Below are 9648 nucleotides of genomic sequence, written 5' to 3' on the forward strand. Positions count from 1 at the left end.
GTACTGCCTATTGGCTTCCTCACCCCGAGCCTCAGGTTTGCCCTTGTAGAACTCAGCAGGGAGAAGGATAGCTGGTTCCACCTATCATTATTAGCTGGTTCCATCTGTTGTTGGCCTTCTGCCCTTCCAGCCCCACTGGGCATCAGCCACCATGGCGTCATGTGTGGCACCTGTAGCCAATCTGGTTTAGCTACCAAGGGCCAAGGCAACAGGGCCAATGCTTTTGTTTTGCCCTGCTGTGCTGTGGCAGTCTTGTTGCTGCAACACAAGCAGCCTCAGCTTGATTGTCTTGGCAACCAGGACATTTTTCTTCTCTTGCCCTCTTTTGCAAGACTATGAAAAATGTTCAAAAAGGGGCAATTCCTGTACCCCCACCTACCCAGAAACTGTATTGGTTGCCTCCAGTTTTTGGCTGAGCACTTGTTTTCAACTTCTCTTTACTTGATCCAACAGCATGAATCACTTGATCCAAATGAAGCCTACCAATGTTGTGGCTGCCCCATTGCTTAGATTGCTTCACAAGGCGACTGTTCCCATGTGATAAGCCATTCATATGGATCAGGCTATGGTCACCATGCCGTTGCAAATGGCTTTAAAAGAAAAAAGGTGTCCGCATTGACATGGACAAAAATAATTCAATCAGTAGCAGTTGGAGCAATTTAAAGTGACAGCACACATACACACCTGTAAAGTCATACTTTGCAGTAGTCCTTGGATTGCAAAGTTTTCCATTTACCCAAGAGAGATAGGGGTCTAATGAAACCAACAAAGAAACAGTTAATAACATCATGCAGATTGGAGTGCAAGTTACAGAGAGACAAACTGCCCCTGGAGCTACCTAGCGGGTGGGGTCTTTTGCCTTTCAGTCTGGCCACCTCTCCTGAATTTTTGAGCAGCGCACCTACAAGGCACTTCAATGGTGGAGTGGGGTGATAAACCCTCTAAATGGCTTGTAAAAAAAAAGAAGCCACCACTATATTAAGAAACTATTCAGTGATGGCTGTCAAGTAGCTCAGCTTGTCCTCCACTCCGCTTTGGGAGTTTTCTTCTCCTGCAAGACAATAAGAAGGCACAGGGAGGGATCTTTATGGCCCCATAGCCACAACCAAACAGCCCTAGAATAATGGAACCACCGGAATGTTAATTGGTCAAACAAAGACTCAGAAAGACTTTCTGCTCAAACAAAAAAGTGTTCCGTAATTATGTTTCCTTGTTGGTGTGACACCTCCATAGTCCCTACTCAGCACCAAAAGAGGCACAACTCCAGCAGTAAGGCAGTGGGATGACTCCCCTGCTCCCTTCTATGAGGTCAATAACTTAGGCTCAATGGAAGAGTACAAGCTTTTAAAGAATAAAAATAATTTAAAACAGGGAGGGAATCACCCCTCAACATGCATGAAGGGAACAGAGGATGAAAGGGGGTGATCTTGCTCCCCTTTATAAGTTGGGTGGCGGTGGTAGGGCTATAATTATTTGTGCTGCAGCAGGGAAGGGGTTACGGATACCAAGTTCACACAAAGAAATTATTTCACAATGTGGGAATAAGAGGGAGCTGAGCACTCATCACTAACTTTGTCAGGGGCAGTATCTAATGTGACACTTGCACTACCACATTCCACATTGCAAACACAACAGCAGTTGCAGTTTTCCAGGGATGTTTTTTTTATCCTTATTAAAAAAGAAAGAAAGAATCCACATGGTGCCAAGAAAATGTGATATCCCCACAACAGAACCATAATCTTGAGCAAAAGTGTCTGGGCTGTTTGCAAAATCCTGTACGCATTTACAAATTACTAACAAATGTGCATCATCCTTCCAGCTAAAAAATAATCATCATAAAAAATGTGATAAAAAATGAACATTGGGTTGTACAGAATGGCACCCACCCAAGGTGTGTAATATTCAGATTTGGGAAGTTCCCAATTGCAATGATTGCACTCAGTGTTTCATTCAGTTTCCTTGAGTGTGGCCTGAGTTTCCCAATGGTGTAGCATTTTCGGGAAGAATGTGCATGGTTGAAATATGTAGGGAATTCTGAAGAGGGGAATAAAATCTGTTTTTCAACCAAGTTCGGGCCAGCATCAGTAGTTTGATCTGATGCGATTTTGATTTGATTTACTATTTGTATCCTCCTTTTCCAGCAACAACATTGAGGTCAAAGCAGCTGAAACAGCTGGGCATTAGCAACCCCCTACGGCTCTCCCTCCTTGCTACTGACGCTTGTTCACCTGCCCTCTCTGAACATGCAACCACAGATAACAGGAAGGAAAATCAGAAACCCTGGCTTGCCTTCGCCTCTTGCGTGCTCTCTCTCTCTCTCTCTCTCTCTCTCTGCCTAGTGTTACTGATTGGTCCTAGAAGGAGAAGGCAAGCAAATGGGCATCGACAACCCCAGTGAAGAGGAGGTGGGGTTACTCAGGAAACCCCACCCAAAGGGCATCTGCCCAAGACCCCCCCCAAACCCAATACATGTTCTTTATTTTCCTGCTGCTTCTTATGTGCCCCCTCTTGATTACTGTTATTACGCTTTGTATACCATATAATAGAAATATAAGTGATCAAGCAAAGAGATAGGTGGCATTTCACTGGTACAGTTAAATCAGGCATAGGCAAACTTGGCCCTCCAGATGTTTTGAGACTACAGTTCCCATCATACCTGACCACTAGGGATGATGGGAGTTGTAGTCCCAAAACATCTGGAGGGCAGCACGGCACTCCTAGCTGCCTTCCCTTTCCATCAAGAGCCAGAGCGGTGCAGCGGTTAGAGAGTCAGACTAAGACCTGGGAGACCAGGGTTCAAATGCCCCACTTGGCCACGAAGCTCATCTGGTCCCATTACTGCCTCTTTGATTAACCTGAACTACAACCTAACTTCCTCCCCTTGCTGCATGCAACAGAACTTGAATTTGCCTGGCAGCATATTGCGCAGGGAACTGAAAGAGGGAATGATGGCAAAAGAGGGTACCAGTATCATTCTTACACTGATATCCCACCTTTCCTCCAAGGTGCTCAAGGTGGTACTAAGGAGAGGTAGGAGGCACAGCGGTGGCCGAGGAAGCATGTAAAGGTTGACACAAAGGTACCACAATCTTTGGGTGAGGATCTAAGGTATATTCATTCCTGGAAAGATTGCCCCTCTTGAGATTTGGCATGTCATATAGCCGAAAGAGTGTCAGAAACCCTGCCAGAAAAAAAGTTCCTCACTGATACGCCTTTTAGGTTTATTCAGGGCCCTTGATAGCACCTGGAGTCAAATATTTTCTTCTTTTTTGATCACACAAACACACACTCTTTTCAAAAGGAAAAACATCGCAGAGGCTCACCTCAGAACACTCACTTTCTTTTTTTGACAAGTACACATGTTGGGTGCCATGCCGCACACACCCTGCTCCCTCTCTCCCATCCCCTATCATACTTTTTCAGCAGCAGAATATAAACATTTACAACAAAATGCACTTAGCCTCTGTGGTTATTTGCCAAGAGCTGTTGGCTCCTCACCTTGATTATGAGAGAGCCCATGTTGTGGGGCTTTGTGTGTGTCAGAAATGGGAAAAACAAATCATTCAAATTCCGCCTACACTACTTCTCCATTTACTGAGAACATCCGTTTACAAACGGTACAGGATATTTTATGCACTAGCACTGCAAAACTATTTTTGATGCAAAAGTCAGGTAAAAGCTATCAATAAAATGCCCCCCTTTCACCCACCCACCCAGTAGAGTAATTAGGCTCCTCCAGACAACCTGCTCATTAGATTTTATTAGAGATTAGACTTCCCCAGTCTTTATTGAGCATTTGTTCTGATTTGTTTGTGGGGAGGTTCTACAACCATAAGCGTTTGATCTTTATTTACTTGCACAAAGCTCACACAATGGTTAGACTAACATTTATTAAGCATTCTCTCTCATTTGTTTACAGCGTGGTTATAGGAGAAGGAGCCTTCCTCCCACATTCACCCTGATTTGCTCCTGGAGTGTTTATATGTCCTCCCAGGGTTGGCCCAAGACCTTTTGACACCTGAGATGAATCACAAAAATGGTGCGCCTTCTGCCAGGGAAGAAGGAGTGAGTGAAGATCAACGTCGGGAACAGGTGGGGCAAATGAAATCAACTTTAACCAGTGGTTGAAGTAGGAATCAAAGGCCGTCCCAGGGAGGAGGGAAGAAGGGGCCTGCTGGGTGGGTGCAGAGTCCAGGAGACCCCATAGGGCAGCCCCTGCCACTTCCTCCCTGGGGGTAAGAGGAGACCAGCAGTGCCTTCTCTTCGTTGAGAGGCCACCTTGGGGAGGAGTGGCCCACCTTGGGGAGGAGTGGCCCAGCAGTGAGGAGGCTGCTGAGAAGATCCACTCTCTGGCAAACATCTCACAGCTGTTGTTGTCACTGCATCAGCAGCAGACAATACACTACGTGGAGGCTGGATTTGCTGCCCCTGTGGATCCTGCCATCCAAGTTAGTCATCTCACCTTGCCTCTTGAGTGAGCCAGCCCTGTGGCTTCCCATTAACCATGCATTCATCTCACACTTTTCGGTGCATTTAACTGTCAATTTCCTAACTGCCAAAACACACTCTCTCTCTCTCTCTCTCTCTCTCTGTGTGTGTGTGTGTGTGTGTAAGTAGATTCATTGCACTATGGTGACAGAGCACTTAAATCCATTTTAATTCTGCAACCCTAAATGTCTGGCATATCCTTAAATTCCTCCCACAAAATAATGACAATCTGGAGGCACCCCTTGTCTGGCCAGATAGCAAGTCTCCAAACTAAAATCCAAAGAACCTAGAATTAAGTATCTGCAGCAGAGGGTTGGGTTTTTTTAAAAAAAAAACTTTCTACTCCCAGAGAGCACTTCTCACATTGATTTATCTGCCTCCACCCCCTCCCACCCTGGGATGTTGCTGTGTTTTCTGGAGTGCCTTGCAGGGTGCAATTTTAATATATGTGGCTGCTGGCTGGGCTGTCAAGAGTTCAGTGTTACCCCACACATAACAGCAACCCATAACACGGGAAGAAAATATCTTACAGATGCATACCTGGCATTCCAGAGCTTTTCCGAGGTATTTCATTTTAGCCAACATGCTCTGCTTTTAAAAAGCCATTAATTTCACAACCCAGATGTATCTCTCACCACCACACCCAGCTTTCACGGCAAAAAAATTAAAAAATTAAAAATGTATGTCTTCCATAAAATGCATAAAACACAACCTCCCAAGATCTGCAAAATATTAATCACACATATACACATCCTGCCCCAGTTGTGCCCTGCATGCCCTGGCAGATAATCCAAGAGCTTCTATTGAATAACAAAGTGCAGGAAGAAAAGGCCTCAATCCAGCAGAGCCAACTCACACCAATTGTATACATGGGTCTCTTGAGGAATAGCTCCCCTCTTGCTCCTTGCTTGAGAGGTGAGCCACCCACACATAAATAAGGCTCCTCACTCTTTCTCTTCCACTGCATGGAGGCTGCTTTGTATGTTAAGCCATTCGTGGGTGCTGCTAACACGATGTTAATTTACCTGCAGAGATGCCAGTATAGGTTTCTGAGCATATGAAGATGCTGAGGTGCTGCTGGCCCTAATAGGGGATCCCAAAGGCTGGGAGAGAGCTGAGCTGGGCTCTGCAGGATCCCAAGTAAGTCTCATGGCCATTAGCTGGAACAGGTGCAGCATCAGGTCAGGATCAGGCCCAATCATTCTGCATGGTCCATGACGGCTGTTGTGAGCAGCAGGGTTGCAGATGTCACAACCTTCCCTGCTATAGCGAGATGTATTATATTTTTAAATTATAGTAACTGTTTCTAAGTTTGCATCTATACACGTAAATGAGCATGTGCACATGGAAACAAATGTCTTCTTTTGTATAAATGGTTACCCTAGGCTGCACCAAAGGACCGCAGACTGAGACCCTTGCAAACTGTCAGAGTAGACAGTACTGATTTCAATGAACCCGTGACCACACAGCTTCCTCTCCTCCTGGGGAAGAGGTTCCCACATGGCTAGTGGTGTGTTTGTATGGGGCCTTTTTCCTGGGACACCAGTTTAACCTCATCAGCCAGAAGGCCTTGGATCCTGGTGCTAACTTTCTTAAAGAATTGGCTAGTTGCTGTATGGAATGCAAATTAGTTTAGAAATTAGTTTCGAAGGGTAACTTCTAACTACAAAATGATGGGAGCTGGGGAACAACTTGAGAAAAACTGGTATACTGGTTTGAACGTTGGGAGACCAGGGTTCAAATTCCCACCCAGCCATGAAGCTCATTGGGCCAGTCACCGTGCCTTAGCCTAACCTACCTCAGAGGCACCTTAAAGACCAACTAAGTTAGTTCTAGGTATGAGCTTTCGTGTGCATGCACACTTCTTCAGATACACAGAAAGCACACGAAAGCTCATACCTAGAACTAACTTAGTTGGTCTTTAAGGTGCTACTGGAAGGAATTTTTTTATTTTGTTTTGACTATGGCAGACCAACACGGCTACCTATCTGTAACTACCTCAGAGGGTTGTTGGGAAGATGAATTGGGGGTGAGGAGAGCCATGTACAGTACCTTGAGCTCACTGGAAGAAAAAGTGGTACATGAATGTAATAAATAAAGGCAACAACTGATTGACGCGCACCTGATCAACGCACAATCATGCATGTGATCAAGACGCCAAACCCGGAAGTGACCAGAAAACATCACTGAAGCATCACTAAAAGGACAGAAAGGGGGTGGTGGGGCAGAATGCTTTATGTGGGCCCCACTGACATGCATGGGGGCCCAGAATATAACCCAAATGCCAAATGAGGATTGCCTGTAAATAAAAACAAGTACTTAGAGAACATACCAATCCATAGAAACAAAAACAGATTTTCCCACCCTTTAACTGCCAACCTTTTCTCACAGCCAGTGTGGTTAAAGAGATGAATTTGTCCCCCTCTCCATGCCTGTATCCTTTCTATTCATTCTTATGGATGGTGTAGGCACTTGATTCTGCAGAATGGCAGTGGGGTCGGGGTGTTAATTTATCTGGAGACTTTCCATCATGGAGCACAACGAATGACAATGCTCTTGTAGATGTGGTTTCAGAGCTTGCTTGATACAGTATTTTTGAAATTGTCATCTTGGATGAAATGGTTAAATGTAAATGCAACCATGTATTGACTGTGGGTGGTGATGCTTCAAAGTTTTCATGTGATTCTTGCCCACTGTCAGACACAGACTTCCAAACGGCAAGGGAAAACAACCTGTCTCTTGTGATCAATAGCTCTTGTCTTGGGCTATTCTGTCCTTTGTGCCTTTTTCTTTTCCAGCATGTCCTATTTACTTGCACTCAGGGAAAGCTAAGCTGCAATTAAGATCAAAGAAACAAACACAAGCACAGCAATGGCAGCCTGTGACGCTGGTTACGTTGCTTGGACTGGTGTGGAGACTTGTTAGTGCTGGTTGGCTTTTACAGCTTTGGAGAAACTAACACGCTCTGGAGAGTCTCCGTTTGGTTAGAAATATTCTGCTGTATTTTCCATCCTTCTGCTTTCAGTTGTTAGCTACAAGCCTATTTTGTCTTCCTTAGGGCACAACCCCCCACCCTTTATAATTTTCCTTTATCTACTCAAGGGAGATGCCTCCAACGGGCAGAGGGGAAGAGAATCAATGGGTCAGCTCTCTCTCTAAACCATTAGCCATTAACCACAGATTACAGACCAAAGGACCCTTTCCATTACGCAGTATTTGTCATCTGTATCTATTTATACACATTACGTACAGGAAAAAAAACATATGTGGACATTCACCGTATCATTTCCTATACTGGAATATAATTTGTTAAGAAGTTTAACCTTTCTTTCTAGCTAGTTAATGGGTTTCACTGAGTGAATAAATAATCAGCGCCTTATAATTTTGGACATAGTTTTAGGGAATGATAATCCATTTAAAATCATCGTCATCCTCTGGGCAGTAAGGTTAACTTGTGAGTAAAGCATTCCTAAAAGCAGTGACAGTGGCTTCAGAAACCAAAGGAAAACAGGTATGTAAAATCTCCCCTTCCCTCTGTCCTAATTTTGCTGACATTTATATCTTCTCAATGTCACAAATATTCCAGCATAGAAGTACGTATTTGGAAAACAGTGTTGTGATGCTGATTCTGGAGACACTAGGTCACCCGGTTCCCTCTCACCTACTTTCAGATTATCCGGTCTCTTAGACATTGATCCTGGAGACAATGAAAAATACTGGCAGGTAAGTGTTTACAGCATGGATGTGTTTTTGGTGATGCTCCTCTGATTTTGCATTGTGTGTTTTTGCAGCATAACCCATTTGATCTGTGGCAAATAATGGGCAACATTACTAGCAAATTTAGATCCCATTCATGCTAGGACTAACTTCAAACATCTGGAAAAATTAGACCCCATTCATGCTGACTTTAAACAGGCGAAAGAGCCCCACTGGCTGATAAAAGTGTTTGTGACTAAGCCCTGCTCAGGATCAAGAGCTTCATAAGCAAAAGCTTGTTTACATGTGAATGTGGAGCCAGCGTACCTTTCAAGGTATATAAGGTTCATGCTATGTCTCTCTGAACAGGCGAGCCAAATCAACAGCGATGTTAATGAAGTTATGAATGATTAACAAGGATGCCAGTCACAAGGAACCAATCCCACCATGGATTAATCTACACCGGATTTCAAAAATGGAACCGCATCAATATGTAGGCTATATATTAATGGTGTGTTACTCAGCTCGGCTGACTGAGTGATTGAAGTTCTGTATGCACTAAAGATGTATCATTAAAATAAAGATAGTTAATAATTCAAGGTTTGCTACTCTCAGGCAGCACCAAAGCTGAGAAGAAGAAGCTCTATCCAGCTAGTGCCAAACTCTAGAATTCCACCAATTCCTAGATTTGGTGTTTCAAAGGTTAATAAAAGTTTTGTCTTGTTACCAGAAAAAAGAAAAAAGAAAATGTAGGGAGCACGAATTGTGGACCTATTTTGATATAGAAGATGATTGTCCTACACTTTTCATAAAAAATGACAAAAGCTTATCGGTTTAACACTGACTCCCTTGTTTAGATTTTTATGGGAAAATAAGACAATTGATCAAAAGAAAACTGAACTGTCAATTTCAAGGAGAAAAACCCATTCATAATTAACAGCACCTTTAAAAAAAACAACCCCCCCCAACCCTCCTAATTGTGTTAAGTTGGATACAGCCCATAGAAACAATTTATAACTAAGCTGCCCTTCCCAGGTTCTGTGGGGCTACAACAGATCACCACTAGAGGACAATAGGGCAGGTCTTTTCCCCAAGGGCTCCCTTATTGGATTGTGGGAGACTAGTGTTTGTTTTGTTGTTTCCATTCCTTTCAGGCTTTCTGTTATGCTGACTAAGAATCCATCTGAAACGGCGTCTACCTTGCTTCTGTTAAATCCACATGAAGGCTGTTACAACTTTAGACAGGGATAGTGTGGGGCTGAGTAAACATACTAAGAAACTGGCAAGCACCCAGGGACATCTTCCATAGAGGAAACACCTTGAGAGCCCCTTGGAGGGGATTGAGAAGTTGGTGGGTGGGTGTGGCAGTGCCCAAGATCACCCCTTGAGTCTGCCTTTTCTCCTATAGAAATTGAGGTGCACTTGGGAGAAGTAGATGCCCTCAACATTGCACCCACTCTTCCT

The sequence above is a fragment of the Podarcis erhardii genome (assembly GCF_964252035.2).
Source record: "Podarcis erhardii genome assembly, chromosome: 1".
In the NCBI taxonomy this organism is placed as follows: domain Eukaryota; kingdom Metazoa; phylum Chordata; class Lepidosauria; order Squamata; family Lacertidae; genus Podarcis; species Podarcis erhardii.